Genomic DNA, 19,773 nt, shown 5'->3' with positions numbered 1-19,773 from the left:
TATCGACTAAAAGGGGGTGTGGTGTGACGCTACTGGCAAAAACTTCGTAAAGTGTTAAATGTTACACAAGAAGTTTCAGCATCTTCATCTGTGAAAAGGCAGATGAAACTGTCCAGAAAATCTTCTGCTAACACACTCAATGTTTTCTCTTTTCTGCTGCGGTCCTAATAAATACATATGATCTTAATAAAAAAATGATTTTTAAAAAATCGTCAAAAAGAATCCCATCAAACGATTAATCAACAAGACGACAAAAGGACAACAGCCATAGGCAAAAAGACACCATAAATGCTGATATTTTTCACAAATAAAATCCCAAAAGTCCTAGAAAATGTAGTAATGAGTAAATTATGATGAAACTTACATGAGGTATTTAACATAAAATGAACAGAAATGATAAATATGTGTGTTTTTAAGCACCAACGTCTAGCAGGACCCAGACCAAAACAACAACTGAAGTGGCGTTGAGTTTACATCAGGCCGAACGCTGTGACTTTAACCTTTACCCATCACAAGCGATGCCTTGTCGTGCGGCGAACAACAGCACGTTTGAGCCGCGCCTCCTCCGGCCCGGGGAATGAATGAGCTCATGCGCGTGTCTCGTTCCACTGGAGGCTGGAGTGGGAGACGCCGCGGCTCAGCGCATTGTCAGAGGGGAAACAGCACCCACAGGTTCAGCCTTCAAACCGTCAGCATGAGCCCAGGTCACGCTGAGAACAGCCCGTCCACTCTCACAAAAACAACAGCTCCTCTTTGCTTTCATTGACTAAACCTTGACTTAATGCACATTTTGGGCACCTGAAAGAAGCCTGTGATTTTTCTTTATCGTAAATAGCCTCGTGTCCGTTGTCTGAAGGTTTAATGTCTCGTAATGTCCAGTTCTGTATCAGTTGTTTAATGATTTTACCTGCCTCAGAACATGGGTGAAACCTGTGCTAACTCTGGCATAATATATATACAATAATTTAAATGTATTTAAGTTGAAGCTGCTGCTGACACATTGATTGATACGCACTGTCCTAATTAAGATACCCGTGTTTTCCGGACAATAAGTATAAGTATAAGTTGCACCAGCCAAAAAATGCATAATAGTGAAGAAAAACAACATATATAAGTTGCACTGGAGTATGAAATGCGGTTGCAAGTGTAAAAATAACAAATAATATCACATATAAGTCGCTCCGGAGTATAAGTATATAAGTATAAATATAAATATAAGTATAAGTCGCACACCGGCCAAAACTATGAAAACTTATAGTCCGGAAAATACGGTAAATAATAATAATAATTCAATAATTGCCACTGAGCATGAGCTTGGTTAAAATGAAAACTCTTCTATCTTCATCTTGTACATTAAAATGCACTGGTGAATTATAGGCAAAACGTATTTCTAGATTAGTTCTAGTTTTGACAGTTTACATTAAGCTATTAAAAAGCAGAAATGTTCAGCACTAGATTATAGATTATACCTGAATGACTCGCTTGTGTTTTATTGTCATTTGCTTTTAAAACTTCAATAACTCCATCGCACTAATTGATGCAAGTTGCCAAAAGTGCTGCAGTTCTTTCGTTGATTAATCAGTCGGAGTCTTAGTCGACCACATTTTGTTATTAATGAGCGCATTATTTTATTAAGATTGTAAGGATTTATACACAACAGCGGAAAGGAGGAAGCACACTGGAGTTTTGGTAGTGACTGGACTGGACGCTCCCTTTTAGTCAATGAATCACTGCCCGGGCCGCGCCTTTAGTCGACGACAGGCCGACAGCTGCCAACCGGCCACGTAATTCTGAGAAAATAAAACCTGCTAAAACAACACTTATACGTTAAAACTATCAAAACGTTTCCACTTTTCACAGCACAACACATTTATTGTACAATTAGACATGTCGCGATCACACATTATGAAGTGCAACAGAAAATGTCTTTGATATAATAATAATAATATTTAAACGTTTAGTGTTGATTAAAAAAAAAGAAAAAGAGCAGCAATAAATAAATAAATAAATAAATAAATAATTAAATGAATAAATAAATAAATGAATAGAACATAATAAAACACTTAGTTGCCTTCTAAAATAGGCTATAAAAGTGACTTAATCAACATTCTACAGCTCAAACCTTGTCATTTTTAAAAGATTTCTATAAGTGCAAAGAAAATGCACAAATTATAAATATTGAGCGCATAAATACAGTTCTTTCGATCCAATATTGAAGGATTATGCCGACGTCATGGCAATCGTGACAGGGGTTCGTACCGTCAATGCGCGTTTCTCAAACCTACTTTCAGTGTTTGACGTGAGAGTTGTTGAGAGGCCATCTGAAGACCACAGCGCTGTCCGGACCAGTGCGGGACTAGTCCATGGCTTCTGGAGACGGGACCACCGCGGGCGCCGGAGAAACCCTGGAACACACCGACACAAACAAATGACTCTCGAGAAGGAGGAGAGGAAGAGGTGTGTAGTGAGTCTGATGTCAAACCTTTGCCACATTTAAACGTAATGAAAAAGAGATGAGAGGGGCAATCCATAAAGAGAGGAAGAAAGAATAGATTTGATTATGAAAAGCACGACTGAGAATACAAATATAGCAGACACTGGACTGAAGAGGCTGGTTTTAAATGAATACTGTATTTTCCGGACTATAAGTCGTTTCATAGTTCGGCCGGGGTGAGACTTATACTCCGGAGCGACTTATATGTGATATTATTTGTTATTTTCACACCGGCAACCGCATTTCACATGTTGATTATTTTGACACTGGCAACCACAAGAGGGCGCTCTAGGCTCTTAGCGACGCAGAAGAAGAATCTGCACTTCCTCTTCCTCTGGAGTTTGTGGAGTTGTTTAGAAGTGACACAGAGGAAGAAGAATTCAATGGATTTAGTGATTTGGGGTAAAACTGATGCTTTGGTAAACTTGTTAGCATGTTCTTTATGCTATAGTTATCTGAATAACTGTTAATATGTTACGTTAACATACCAGACACTTACCACAGTTCTGTCTGTGCCTCATGTAGCTGAAGGTGTTAGCGTTAGCATACATACACCTATTCACCATGTTCTCTAATCTGTTATTATTTTAAATTGCATTTCAAGATGAAATGTCTGTTCTTGGTCTTGGATTTTATCAAATTTCCCCATTTGATTTATACTCCAGCGCGACTTATACATGTTTTTTCTATACTGTTATGCATTTGTTTGGCTGGTGCCACTTATAATCCGGAAAGTACAGTACTGACGTTTGCCCGGCCATTTCTTAATTCGAAAAAGAAGAAGATGCTGGAGAAGATTAAGAAGAAGAGCCTCAAGAGTAAAACCGTTTCCGTACATTTTAGGAAGAGCAGCTGGATGTGTGTTGGGAATGAAAAAAAAAGGTAAACGATGTAGTTTTGTGTTGTGGGTTTCATAAGCAGAGAAAAGGTTTGTGGAGCAGAAGGAAGGCCTGCGCTGCACACATTCATTCTGTTATTCCCCTGAGAGAGAGAGCAGCAGAGGCAGCTGAGGGGGTCCTCCCAGAGCCGTCCCAAAGGCTGATACAGCACAGACACAGCACAGACATAACACAGACACAGCACAGACATAACACAGACACAGCACAGACATAACACAGACACAGACATAACACAGACACAGCACAGACATAACACAGACACAGACACAGCACAGACACAGCACAGACATAACACAGACACAGCACAGACACAGCACAGACATAACACAGACACAGCACAGACATAACACAGACACAGCACAGACACAGCACAGACATAACACAGACACAGCACAGACATAACACAGACACAGCACAGACATAACACAGACACAGCACAGACACAGCACAGACATAACACAGACACAGCACAGACACAGCACAGACATAACACAGACACAGCACAGACACAGCACAGACATAACACAGACACAGCACAGACATAACACAGACACAGCACAGACACAGCACAGACACAGCACAGACATAACACAGACACAGCACAGACATAACACTGACACAGCACAGACATAACACAGACACAGCACAGACATAACACAGACACAGCACAGACACAGCACAGACATAACACAGACACAGCACAGACACAGCACAGACATAACACAGACACAGCACAGACATAACACAGACACAGCACAGACACAGCACAGACATAACACAGACACAGCACAGACATAGCACAGACACAGCACAGACACAGCACAGACATAACACAGACATAACACAGACACAGCACAGACATAACACAGACATAACACAGACACAGCACCGACACAGCACAGACACAGCACAGACACAGCACAGACATAACACAGCACAGACACAGCACAGACATAACACAGACATAACACAGCATAGACACAGACACAGACACAGCCACAGCACAGACACAGACACAGACACAGCCACAGCACAGACACAGCACAGACACAGCCACAGCACAGACACAGACACAGCACAGACACAGCACAGACACAACGCAGACATAACACAGCACAGACATAACACAGCACAGACACAGCACAGACATAACACAGACATAACACAGCACAGACACAGACACAGCCACAGCACAGACACAGACACAGACACAGACACAGCACAGACATAACACAGACACAGCACAGACATAGCACAGACATAACACAGACACAGCACAGACACAGCACAGACACAGCACAGACATAACACAGACATAACACCGCACAGACACAGCACAGACACAGCACAGACATAACACAGATACAGCACAGACACAGCACAGACATAGCACAGACATAGCACAGACATAACACAGCACAGACACAGACACAGCACAGACACCGCACAGACACAGCACAGACATAACACAGCACAGACACAGCACAGACATAACACAGACACAGCACAGACACAGCACAGACATAACACAGCACAGACACAGACACAACACAGACACAGCACAGACACAGCACAGACATAACACAGACACAGCACAGACACAGCACAGACATAACACAGACACAGCACAGACATAACACAGACATAACACAGACACAGCACAGACACAGCACAGACATAACACAGCACAGACATAACACAGCACAGACACAGCACAGACATAACACAGACATAACACAGCACAGACACAGACACAGCACAGACACAGCAGAGACACAGACACAGCCACAGCACAGACACAACACAGACACAGCACAGACACAGCGCAGACACAGACACAGCACAGACACAGCACAGACATAACACAGACACAGCACAGACACAGCACAGACATAGCACAGACATAACACAGACACAGCACAGACATAACACAGACACAGCACAGACATAGCACAGACATAACACAGCACAGACACAGCACAGACATAACACAGACACAGCACAGACATAACACAGCACAGACACAGCACAGACATAACACAGACACAGCACAGACACAGCACAGACACAGACACAGACACAACACAGACACAGCACAGACACGACACAGCACAGACATAACACAGACACAGCACAGACACAGCACAGACACAGCACAGACACAGACACAGCACAGACATAACACAGACACAGAACAGACACAGACACAGCACAGACACATCACAGGCACGGCACAGACACAGACACAGCACAGACACAGCACAGACATAACACAGACATAACACAGACACAGCACCGACACAGCACAGACACAGCACAGACACAGCACAGACATAACACAGCACAGACACAGCACAGACATAACACAGACATAACACAGAATAGACACAGACACAGACACAGCCACAGCACAGACACAGACACAGACACAGCCACAGCACAGACACAGCACAGACACAGCCACAGCACAGACACAGACACAGCACAGACACAGCACAGACACAACGCAGACATAACACAGCACAGACATAACACAGCACAGACACAGCACAGACATAACACAGACATAACACAGCACAGACACAGACACAGCCACAGCACAGACACAGACACAGACACAGACACAGCACAGACATAACACAGACACAGCACAGACATAGCACAGACATAACACAGACACAGCACAGACACAGCACAGACACAGCACAGACATAACACAGACATAACACCGCACAGACACAGCACAGACACAGCACAGACATAACACAGATACAGCACAGACACAGCACAGACATAGCACAGACATAGCACAGACATAACACAGCACAGACACAGACACAGCACAGACACCGCACAGACACAGCACAGACATAACACAGCACAGACACAGCACAGACATAACACAGACACAGCACAGACACAGCACAGACATAACACAGCACAGACACAGACACAACACAGACACAGCACAGACACAGCACAGACATAACACAGACACAGCACAGACACAGCACAGACATAACACAGACACAGCACAGACATAACACAGACATAACACAGACACAGCACAGACACAGCACAGACATAACACAGCACAGACATAACACAGCACAGACACAGCACAGACATAACACAGACATAACACAGCACAGACACAGACACAGCACAGACACAGCAGAGACACAGACACAGCCACAGCACAGACACAACACAGACACAGCACAGACACAGCGCAGACACAGACACAGCACAGACACAGCACAGACATAACACAGACACAGCACAGACACAGCACAGACATAGCACAGACATAACACAGACACAGCACAGACATAACACAGACACAGCACAGACATAGCACAGACATAACACAGCACAGACACAGCACAGACATAACACAGACACAGCACAGACATAACACAGCACAGACACAGCACAGACATAACACAGACACAGCACAGACACAGCACAGACACAGACACAGACACAGACACAACACAGACACAGCACAGACACGACACAGCACAGACATAACACAGACACAGCACAGACACAGCACAGACACAGCACAGACACAGACACAGCACAGACATAACACAGACACAGAACAGACACAGACACAGCACAGACACATCACAGGCACGGCACAGACACAGACACAGCACAGACACAGCACAGACATAACACAGCACAGACACAGCACAGACATAACACAGCACAGACACAGACACAGCACAGACACAGCACAGACATAACACAGACACAGCACAGACATAACACAGACACAGCACAGACACAGCACAGACATAGCACAGACATAACACAGCACAGACACAGCACAGACATAACACAGACACAGCACAGACACAGCACAGACATAACACAGACACAGCACAGACATAACACAGACACAGCACAGACACAGCACAGACACAGCACAGACATAACACAGACACAGCACAGACATAGCACAGACACAGCACAGACACAGACACAGCAGAGACATAACACAGCACAGACACAGACACAGCACAGACATAACACAGACACAGCACAGACACAGCACAGACATAACACAGACATAACACCGCACAGACACAGCACAGACACAGCACAGACATAGCACAGACATAGCACAGACATAACACAGCACAGACACAGACACAGCACAGACACAGCACAGACACAGCACAGACATAACACAGCACAGACACAGCACAGACATAACACAGCACAGACACAGCACAGACATAACACAGACACAGCACAGACACAGCACAGACATAACACAGCACAGACACAGCACAGACATAACACAGACACAGCACAGACACAGCACAGACATAACACAGACACAGCACAGACACAGCACAGACACAGCACAGACATAACACAGCACAGACATAAAACAGCACAGACACAGCACAGACAACACAGACATAACACAGCACAGACACAGACACAGACACAGCACAGACACAGCACAGACACAGACACAGCCAGAGCACAGACACAGCACAGACACAGACACAGCACAGACACAGCACAGACACAGCACAGACACAGACACAGCACAGACATAACACAGACACAGCACAGACATAGCACAGACATAACACAGACACAGCACAGACATAACACAGACACAGCACAGACACAGCACAGACATAGCACAGACATAACACAGCACAGACACAGCACAGACATAACACAGACACAGCACAGACACAGCACAGACATAACACAGCACAGACACAGACACAGCACAGACACAGCACAGACACAACACAGACACAGCACAGACACAGACACAGCACAGACACAGCACAGACATAACACAGACACAGCACAGACACAGCACAGACATAACACAGACACAGAACAGACACAGACACAGCACAGACACAGACACAGACACAGGCACGGCACAGACACAGACACAGATACAGCACAGACACATCACAGGCACGGCACAGACACAGACACAGCACAGACACAGCACAGACATAACACAGCACAGACACAGCACAGACATAACACAGCACAGACACAGACACAGCACAGACATAACACAGACACAGACACAGCACAGACACAGACACAGCACAGACACAGCACAGACACAGACACAGCACAGACATAACACAGACACAGCACAGACACAGACACAGCACAGACACAGCACAGACACAGCACAGACACAGACAGAGCACAGACATAACACAGACACAGCACAGACACAGACACAGCACAGACATAGCACAGACATAACACAGACACAGCACAGACATAACACAGACACAGCACAGACACAGCACAGACATAGCACAGACATAACACAGCACAGACACAGCACAGACATAACACAGACACAGCACAGACACAGCACAGACATAACACAGCACAGACACAGACACAGCACAGACACAGCACAGACACAACACAGACACAGCACAGACACAGACACAGCACAGACACAGCACAGACATAACACAGACACAGCACAGACACAGCACAGACATAACACAGACACAGAACAGACACAGACACAGCACAGACACAGACACAGACACAGGCACGGCACAGACACAGACACAGATACAGCACAGACACATCACAGGCACGGCACAGACACAGACACAGCACAGACACAGCACAGACATAACACAGCACAGACACAGCACAGACATAACACAGCACAGACACAGACACAGCACAGACACAGCACAGACATAACACAGACACAGCACAGACATAACACAGACACAGCACAGACACAGCACAGACATAGCACAGACATAACACAGCACAGACACAGCACAGACATAACACAGACACAGCACAGACACAGCACAGACATAACACAGACACAGCACAGACATAACACAGACACAGCACAGACACAGCACAGACACAGCACAGACATAACACAGACACAGCACAGACATAGCACAGACACAGCACAGACACAGCACAGACATAACACAGACATAACACAGACACAGCACAGACATAACACAGACATAACACAGACACAGCACCGACACAGCACAGACACAGCACAGACACAGCACAGACATAACACAGCACAGACACAGCACAGACATAACACAGACATAACACAGCATAGACACAGACACAGACACAGCCACAGCACAGACACAGACACAGCCACAGCACAGACACAGCACAGACACAGCCACAGCACAGACACAGACACAGCACAGACACAGCACAGACACAACGCAGACATAACACAGCACAGACATAACACAGCACAGACACAGCACAGACATAACACAGACATAACACAGCACAGACACAGACACAGCCACAGCACAGACACAGACACAGCACAGACACCGCACAGACATAACACAGACACAGCACAGACACAGCACAGACACAGCACAGACATAACACAGACACAGACACAGCACAGACATAGCACAGACATAACACAGACACAGCACAGACACAGCACAGACACAGCACAGACATAACACAGACATAACACCGCACAGACACAGCACAGACACAGCACAGACATAACACAGATACAGCACAGACACAGCACAGACATAGCACAGACATAGCACAGACATAACACAGCACAGACACAGACACAGCACAGACACCGCACAGACACAGCACAGACATAACACAGCACAGACACAGCACAGACATAACACAGACACAGCACAGACACAGCACAGACATAACACAGCACAGACACAGCACAGACACAGACACAACACAGACACAGCACAGACACAGCACAGACATAACACAGACACAGCACAGACACAGCACAGACATAACACAGACACAGCACAGACATAACACAGACACAGCACAGACACAGCACAGACATAACACAGCACAGACATAACACAGCACAGACACAGCACAGACATAACACAGACATAACACAGCACAGACACAGACACAGCACAGACACAGCAGAGACACAGACACAGCCACAGCACAGACACAACACAGACACAGCACAGACACAGCACAGACACAGACACAGACACAGCACAGACACAGCACAGACATAACACAGACACAGCACAGACACAGCACAGACATAGCACAGACATAACACAGACACAGCACAGACATAACACAGACACAGCACAGACATAGCACAGACATAACACAGCACAGACACAGCACAGACATAACACAGACTCAGCACAGACATAACACAGCACAGACACAGACACAGCACAGACATAACACAGACACAGCACAGACACAGACACAGACACAGACACAGACACAACACAGACACAGCACAGACACGACACAGCACAGACATAACACAGACACAGCACAGACACAGACACAGCACAGACACAGCACAGACACAGACACAGCACAGACATAACACAGACACAGAACAGACACAGACACAGCACAGACACAGACACAGGCACGGCACAGACACAGACACAGACACAGATACAGCACAGACACATCACAGGCACGGCACAGACACAGACACAGCACAGACACAGCACAGACATAACACAGCACAGACACAGCACAGACATAACACAGCACAGACACAGCACAGACATAACACAGACACAGCACAGACACAGCCACAGCACAGACACAGACACAGCACAGACACAGCACAGACACAGACACAGCCACAGCACAGACATAACACAGACACAGCACAGACACAGCACAGACATAGCACAGACATAACACAGACACAGCACAGACACAGCACAGACACAGCACAGACACAGCACAGACACAGCACAGACACAGACACAGCACAGACATAACACAGACACAGCACAGACACAGACACAGCACAGACATAACACAGACACAGCACAGACACAGCACAGACATAACACAGACATAACACCGCACAGACACAGCACAGACACAGCACAGACATAGCACAGACATAGCACAGACATAACACAGCACAGACACAGACACAGCACAGACACAGCACAGACACAGCACAGACATAACACAGCACAGACACAGCACAGACATAACACAGACACAGCACAGACACAGCACAGACATAACACAGCACAGACACAGCACAGACATAACAGCACAGACACAGACACAGACACAGCACAGACATAACACAGACACAGACACAGACACAGCACAGACACAGACACAGCACAGACACAGCACAGACACAGACACAGCACAGACATAACACAGACACAGCACAGACACAGACACAGCACAGACACAGCACAGACACAGCACAGACACAGACACAGCACAGACATAACACAGACACAGCACAGACACAGACACAGCACAGACATAGCACAGACATAACACAGACACAGCACAGACATAACACAGACACAGCACAGACACAGCACAGACATAGCACAGACATAACACAGCACAGACACAGCACAGACATAACACAGACACAGCACAGACACAGCACAGACATAACACAGCACAGACACAGACACAGCACAGACACAGCACAGACACAACACAGACACAGCACAGACACAGACACAGCACAGACACAGCACAGACATAACACAGACACAGCACAGACACAGCACAGACATAACACAGACACAGAACAGACACAGACACAGCACAGACACAGACACAGACACAGACACAGACACAGACACAGGCACGGCACAGACACAGATACAGCACAGACACATCACAGGCACGGCACAGACACAGACACAGCACAGACACAGCACAGACATAACACAGCACAGACACAGCACAGACATAACACAGCACAGACACAGACACAGCACAGACATAACACAGACACAGACACAGCACAGACACAGACACAGCACAGACACAGCACAGACACAGACACAGCACAGACATAACACAGACACAGCACAGACACAGACACAGCACAGACATAACACAGCACAGACACAGCACAGACACAGACACAACACAGACACAGCACAGACACAGACACAGCACAGACACAGACACAGCACAGACATAACACAGACACAGGCACGGCACAGACACAGCACAGACATAACAAAGACACAGACACAGGCACGGCACAGACACAGGGACGGCACAGACACAGCACAGACACAGACACAGCACAGACACAGCACAGACACAGACACAGCACAGACACAGCACAGACATAGCACAGACATAACACAGCACAGACACAGACACAGCACAGACACAGACACAGACACAGGCACGGCACAGACACAGACACGGTGTAGTTTTAGGTCACACGCTCTGCCCCAGGAGGAGAACACCCGGTTTGAGCAGGAGCAATGGGCAAGATTTCCCTCCAAAATTCTGAGAACCAATAGTAACAGTTTTTGGTTACTAAGAGACAGTTACATTCTCTAAAGTCCAGCCAAATCCATGAGCCAAAACTAGCCTCATGCTTACATTCTCTCCCAAACTTCAGTACAAAAACTCAGTAGAATTACTACTTTAACACGGTTCTGGTGGAAAAAGAGTTGTCCAAATACTCTTTCCGATGAACAAATGCTGTATAAAAAATAACCTGCACCAGTCGTACTTCTGTCTGGAGCCTTACTTTTATATCTGAGTCAACAATAAGAGACAGAGATTACACTGAAAATGCGCTTTACATGCTGCTCAAAGCTTTTACATTCATTATTCAGTGTGTTTATGATTATGTAATGAACGCAGAAGGGTGAAGTTCACATTTACTTCTATTCTTTTGATTGGGAGTGATGTTACTTTGTGGCTACGTTTATATTTATCGCAAAGAATCACAATTGAATCATGGCAAAGACCGCAATTACTAAAGCCCTTTGCAAAATATCCTGTCTTATTATGTATAAAACCTGCAAACTTTGTAGTTTAAACCTCAACAAACACTTTCTGAAATGTATGGGATTCTATAGCGCTGTGCAATTAATCAAATGTATAATAATGATTTCAAATATTACTCCATTCAGTTACAAAAATGAAAATACAATGAACTAGCTTATTTTCAAATGATATCTGATTGTTCTGCCTCAAATGAGAGAATTCAGTATTATTTAGTAGTAAGTATTTTTACATGTGAAAATGAAAACCAATTTATTCTTCTTATTACTTTCAGGCGACAGTTTCAAAAATATTAGGCGTATTACTTAAAAGGATCATTTAAACTGACAACAAGACCTAAAACAAATGGAAAACATAAAATTAATGCAAGTGGAGTCGATTTAAAGAGATTTCCTGACGCTATTACCAAAGAAGTGTCCCATTTTACCTGATTTACTAATACAATATACTTTTTTTGGCAGTATAAAAGTAATTGTTCGAAACAGCTGTGAGTTCAAAAAGCCAAAAAAGAAACTGTGAATATAATTTTTGCCGTAATCGAGCAGTTTAGCAGCTCATATTTCAGTCTTCTCTCAAACTCTACTTCTCCTGGTCGTGTTTAAAATGTGCACTTTGAACAGAATCCAATTATTCAAACACAAATTGCAAATCTAATCGCGGCCCTTTGAAGCAGCTCTGAATCGGCCTTTGCAACAAAACATTTTCCAGGAGTATTTTATGTATATTTGTCATCCATAAAAGCAGAATGTTTTTACACGCTTTATCCACGTATCACGATCGCATACATGTATATAATGGCCGCATGCTTATCATTGTGGGCGTGTTATCAATCATTTATTTACATTCCGAGTGTGTCAGACCCTTTTGCAACGACGTGAACCTGGACAGTTCCAGAAGCTGTTCCGTGTTTGAGCTGATGTTTGCGGAGACTTGTCATTCTGAGTCAGCCGTGGATATAAGTGCGCTGATGTGAAAAGTTATAGACCAATGCCATGCAAAGTACATGTCCATCACAAGGAAATGGATGACGCAAATCCTCCTGACGATTAACGGTATTGAAATTATAACAGACATATGGAAAAAAATACTTTCAGACTTGACTTGAAATGGTAAAAATTGGAAATATCTTGGGCGAGATGGGATGTTTCTGTTGGACTCACTATGCCGTAACCTCATTTATGTTTTATCACATTGTGCCATTAATATTATTATTCTCATCATTTGTATTATTATTATTGTTATCATTTTTCTTTGATCTCAGTTCATGTCCCCCGTTATTATGTATTGTGTAGAATTAAATTGAAAAACTTGACTTATTACCGATACTATGCAAAATCTCATTAAACACATTATTATTTCTCAGGTTTGTGACCAGCTTTGTGAAACTAAACCGTCTGAATGACAAAATATGGTTTAAAAAACATCTGAATAAAAGGTACTTTAGTTTTATATTTTTTTTGTTTTTTTATGTTTTTTTTCACTACAGATTTTCGCTTTTAAAATAGTCACAATTACACAGTGACCTATCATTGATGCTTTCTAGGGCGATACAAAATTTGGAAAAGGAAAATCTGCGGCTTCACAATTGGGAGGCAGAGACTGAAACTGATGAACTGCGGAGGCTGCGGACACTCAAAACTCGGATAAAGTGTGAGTGGAAGCACAATTTACCGTATTTTCCACACTATAAGGCGCACCGGACCATAAAGCGCATTAAGCGAAACAAAACGTGTTCCACACAAAATGGCTTCAAGGTCAGTCAGCACAACCAGAACTACCGGTAATCCATATATAGGTCGCACTGGATTATAAGGCGCACTGTCGTTTCTTGAGAAAATTAAAGGCTTTTAAGTGCGCCTTATAGTGCGGAAAATACGGTATATGATTTAACAATCCTTGAACAGGTTTGTACAAGTATTATGGATGTCATCTTTAATTATTCTGTCTCGCATCAGTTATAATTGTCAGTTAAAGGTGGGCCATAGCTCAGAGTTTAGATAATGAATGTTGTTTTGAAGATGTGCTAAATCTGAATATTGATTACATTGTTTTTACTAAGAAAAAGTCACAGAAAGAACTGATTAAAAATTTAAATGAAAAAAATAGCGACGTTGTAAACTTCTGAATAAAGATATGAGATGATAGTTCTGCACTTTTGCGATTTATTTTACAGACATTTCACATTTGTTGATGATTAAACCTCAACTAACACGTTTAAAGACATATTTAAGCACATTGCTGTTTGATTGACAGAATATCGTCTGAATATTTTATGAATGATATCTGGTCTGTGTGCACAATACCGGCTGTTCTGTTGTGGCAGCGACTAAAGTTAAGTTATCGTTTCAGTGGAATAAAGTGGTTTCAATAATATCGTTTATTGTGGTATTTGTATCTGTAGTAAAATGCATCATACTTCAAAATGTGTTCTAATGTTTTACTGTATTATCTTTAGACGTTTTGCTAAATCTCTCGCACAGTTGCACATTTTCTCTTCCACATTAAAAATAAGTTTAAAAGTGTAACTCTCGGTGAAAACATGAATTCTGACAATAAAGCATCTGTTATAGAGCGTTTCCTTTTGCTTCTTGTGAATTACAAAAGGTTTCACACACGTGTTAATCTCTGGAGTAACGTCTGAAAATAACTGTGAACAAAGTAAACTAATAATAAACATAATAAAGTATACAACTTTAGACGAATAAAGACGTCATGAAAAGCTGGACATAAAAGCAAAGTGGCACAATCACTGCTACACAACACATTCACTGCTGCACAACACAATCACTGCTACACAACACAGTAACTGCTACACAACACAATCACTGCTACACAACACATTCACTGCTACACAACAAAATCACTGCTACACAACACAGTAACTGCTACACAACACAATCACTGCTACACAACACAATCACTGCTACACAACACAGTCACTGCTACACAACACAATCACTGCTACACAACACAATCACTGCTGCACAACAGAATCACTGCTACACAACACAATCACTGCTGCACAACAGAATCACTGCTACACAACACAATCACTGCTGCACAACACAGTCACTGCTGCACAACACAGTCAATTCTACACAACACAATCACTGTTACACAACACAATCACTGCTGCACAACACAATCACTGCTACACAACACAATCACTGCTGCACAACACAGTCACAGCTACACAACACAATCACTGCTGTACAACAGAGTTACTGTTACACAACACATTTACTGCTACACAGCGCAATCGCTGTTGTTCTACACAGTCACTGCTACACAATCACTGTTACACAACACAATCAATGCTACACAACACAATCACTTCTGTACTACACAATCACTGCTACACAACACAATCACTGCTACACAACACAATCACTTCTGTACTACACAATCACTGTTACACAACACAATCACTGCTACACAACACAATCACTTCTGTACTACACAATCACTGTTACACAACACAAGCACTGCTACACAACACAATCACTTCTGTACTACACAATCACTGTTACACAACACAAGCACTGCTACACAACACAATCACTTCTGTACTACACAATCACTGCTACACAACACAATCACTGTGCTACACAACACAATCACTGCTAAACAAAACAATCACTGCTACACAACACAATTACTGTTGTTCTACACAGTCACTGCTACGCAATCACTGTTACACAACACAATCACTGCTACACAACACAATCACTTCTGTACTACACAATCACTGCTACACAACACAATCACTGCTAGACAACACAGTCACCGCTGCACAACACAGTCACTGCTACACAACACAATCACTACTGTACAACACAATCACTGCTACACAACAGTCACTGCCAGCTTCCCTTTTCCTCTCAAATTCACAGTCTCCTCCGCTCTACCGTCGCCACGGCAGCAGAACCACAGACACCTCAGCCTCTCCATCTCCCACTTCCACAGCAGCAGCAGAACCACAGCCACCTCAGCCTCTCCATCTCCCACTTCCACAGCAGCAGCAGAACCACAGCCACCTCAGCCTCTCCATCTCCCACTTCCACAGCAGCAGCAGAACCACAGCCACCTCAGCCTCTCCATCTCCCACTTCCACAGCAGCAGAACCACAGCCACCTCAGCCTCTCCATCTCCCACTTCCACAGCAGCAGCAGAACCACAGCCACCTCAGCCTCTCCATCTCCCACTTCCACAGCAGCAGAACCACAGCCACCTCAGCCTCTCCATCTCCCACTTCCACAGCAGCAGCAGAACCACAGCCACCTCAGCCTCTCCATCTCCCACTTCCACAGCAGCAGAACCACAGCCACCTCAGCCTCTCCATCTCCCACTTCCACAGCAGCAGCAGAACCACAGCCACCTCAGCCTCTCCATCTCCCACTTCCACAGCAGCAGAACCACAGCCACCTCAGCCTCTCCATCTCCCACTTCCACAGCAGCAGAACCACAGCCACCTCAGCCTCTCCATCTCCCACTTCCACAGCAGCAGAACCACAGCCACCTCAGCCTCTCCATCTCCCACTTCCACAGCAGCAGCAGATTCCAGGCCAAAAGAGAGATATTTCTGTCAAAACTGCATCATCCTCTGCACGTTACTGAGGTGAAAGTCCAAATGTTTATATTCCGTTACTATAACAACTGCCACTTACGTTTCTTTCACTACAAATAACATGATTAAAATTATTAAATACAGTCTGAAGGGTGCTTTACGTAACTTTCCTCGTGATGTCCCCTTCTCATCGCATTGGAAATAATAATATGAATAACAATACATTTGATCTATATTGCTCTTAACACTGCAAATAAAGAATGACATCATAAGAAATATTAAAGAGTAAAAGAGGAATCATAATAGGCCTCTTTAAACAAACCATAGCACATTCCACTTGAAAGTATGACATAATCTCTTACATGTGACTTATTTCCATAACCTTACATTATATTAGGAGGAATGTGCAAAAATGTGTTGAGTTTTACCTCAAAAAGGATGTCATTTCAATACTTTCATCCACAGACGACACACTCTATATTCAAATTTACCGTAAATCCAAAACAACAACCGCAACATCATCCCTTTTATCCACCTCTGGTGCCATTTCTCACCGCGCACCCAACAACAAACCCATTCCCCATGCGCGTGCAGCCCGAAAACCACCTGAGGGGAGAGAGAACACCCCACAGTGACAGCGGATCCTGTCCTCCCCCCGCGCGTTCAGTGCCGGTAGTGTCAGTGGCGCGCGCGGTCAGTGTAAAGACATCTCCCGTGCGCCTCTCAAATGTCACATCTGCTGTAACATCCCGTTCACTACGGCCGATCCCCGGTGTAACGTCTCCTCTCTGCACACCACAATAACGGAACACTGTAAATACACAAGACAACGGCCCATTGTTGAGCTCCACTGTGGATCCTTGTGTGGGCTGCAGTGAGATGCTTTTAGACACCATGAGATTACTTTGTGTACACACATATATATATATATATATATATATATATATATATATATATATATATATATATATATATATATATATATATATATATATATATATATATATATATATATAACACACATGGAGCTACCAACGTGATTTAAAGCCACAGTCAAACACCCAAATATGATGAGGGGAACAGGCCAAACGTGTCCCACACTGGTCCACCGTGCAGGACGGACAGTGATGGAGAGTGAGGCCTTGTCCACTCGTCTGGGAGGCAGTAGTGTGGTTCATAAATGAGGCCAGCCCGGACACACACACACACACACACACACACACACACAAACACACACACACACACACAAACACACACACACACACACAAACACACACACACACACACAAACACACACACACACACACACACACACACACAAACACACACACACACACACAAACACACACACACACACACACACACACACAAACACACACACACACACACACACACACACTAACGCGCGCGGGGCAGAATTAGAGCGCGCTGTGCTAGTTCCAAAATGTGTCTCAAAATGAACACAACGTGACACCCGTGCATCAATTAAAACCCGGTTACGTGTGTGTGTTTTTTTCCGCGCAAGGTGATGATCACGGCCTATTCCGGACGATCGCAGAAAGACTTCGCGTCACTGTCTCGCGCGGGTCATTTGCTCTTTTTTTTGTGGAGCGCTTATCAGACGCGTTGTCCGGCTAATGTGGCTCCTGCGGTCTGTGACTAAGCATACATCATGTCTCTCAGCCGCGTCCACAGCCCGGGACGGACCGGCGCCGCGCTGTAAATCCCACGCGTTTATAATAACGGCATTATTGGATTTGACTTAAACATGAAAGCTCGTCGCTCATCATCATAATGTGAATCCATCGGGGCACGTACTTGCGTAGAGGCAGGTGCACCTGTCTGCGGAGCGCTCTATTGTGTCTCTCTCCTCCGGGGCAGGAGCCGCTGTGTCGGCGCGCACGGAGAGATGAGGCGTCCGGTCCTCGCCGCACCGCGTCCGCTCATTCCCCCATCACCGGGTGAAGCTTCAGACCGGGCTC

General features: G+C 44.7%; 1 protein-coding gene across 1 annotated transcript in view; it reads right to left on the bottom strand.

The window, feature by feature from the left end:
• The window catches only part of otud7a (OTU deubiquitinase 7A), a 57,154-nt gene extending 37,381 nt beyond the window's left edge, over positions 1-19,773 (bottom strand). Inside the window, exons 1-2 of the mRNA XM_072435243.1 lie at positions 19,610-19,773; positions 2,286-2,405 (exon numbers count right to left, since the gene is read on the bottom strand). The gene's annotated coding sequence lies outside the window, so the exon portion shown is untranslated. The remainder of the gene's footprint in view (positions 1-2,285; positions 2,406-19,609) is intronic.

The sequence above is a fragment of the Eucyclogobius newberryi genome, unplaced genomic scaffold (assembly GCF_026437365.1).
Source record: "Eucyclogobius newberryi isolate DKJ021-1_F unplaced genomic scaffold, fEucNew1.0.hap1 SCAF_7, whole genome shotgun sequence".
In the NCBI taxonomy this organism is placed as follows: domain Eukaryota; kingdom Metazoa; phylum Chordata; class Actinopteri; order Gobiiformes; family Gobiidae; genus Eucyclogobius; species Eucyclogobius newberryi.
The sequence above is the reverse complement of the archived record's forward strand: the minus strand, read 5'-3'. Positions and strand labels throughout refer to the sequence as shown.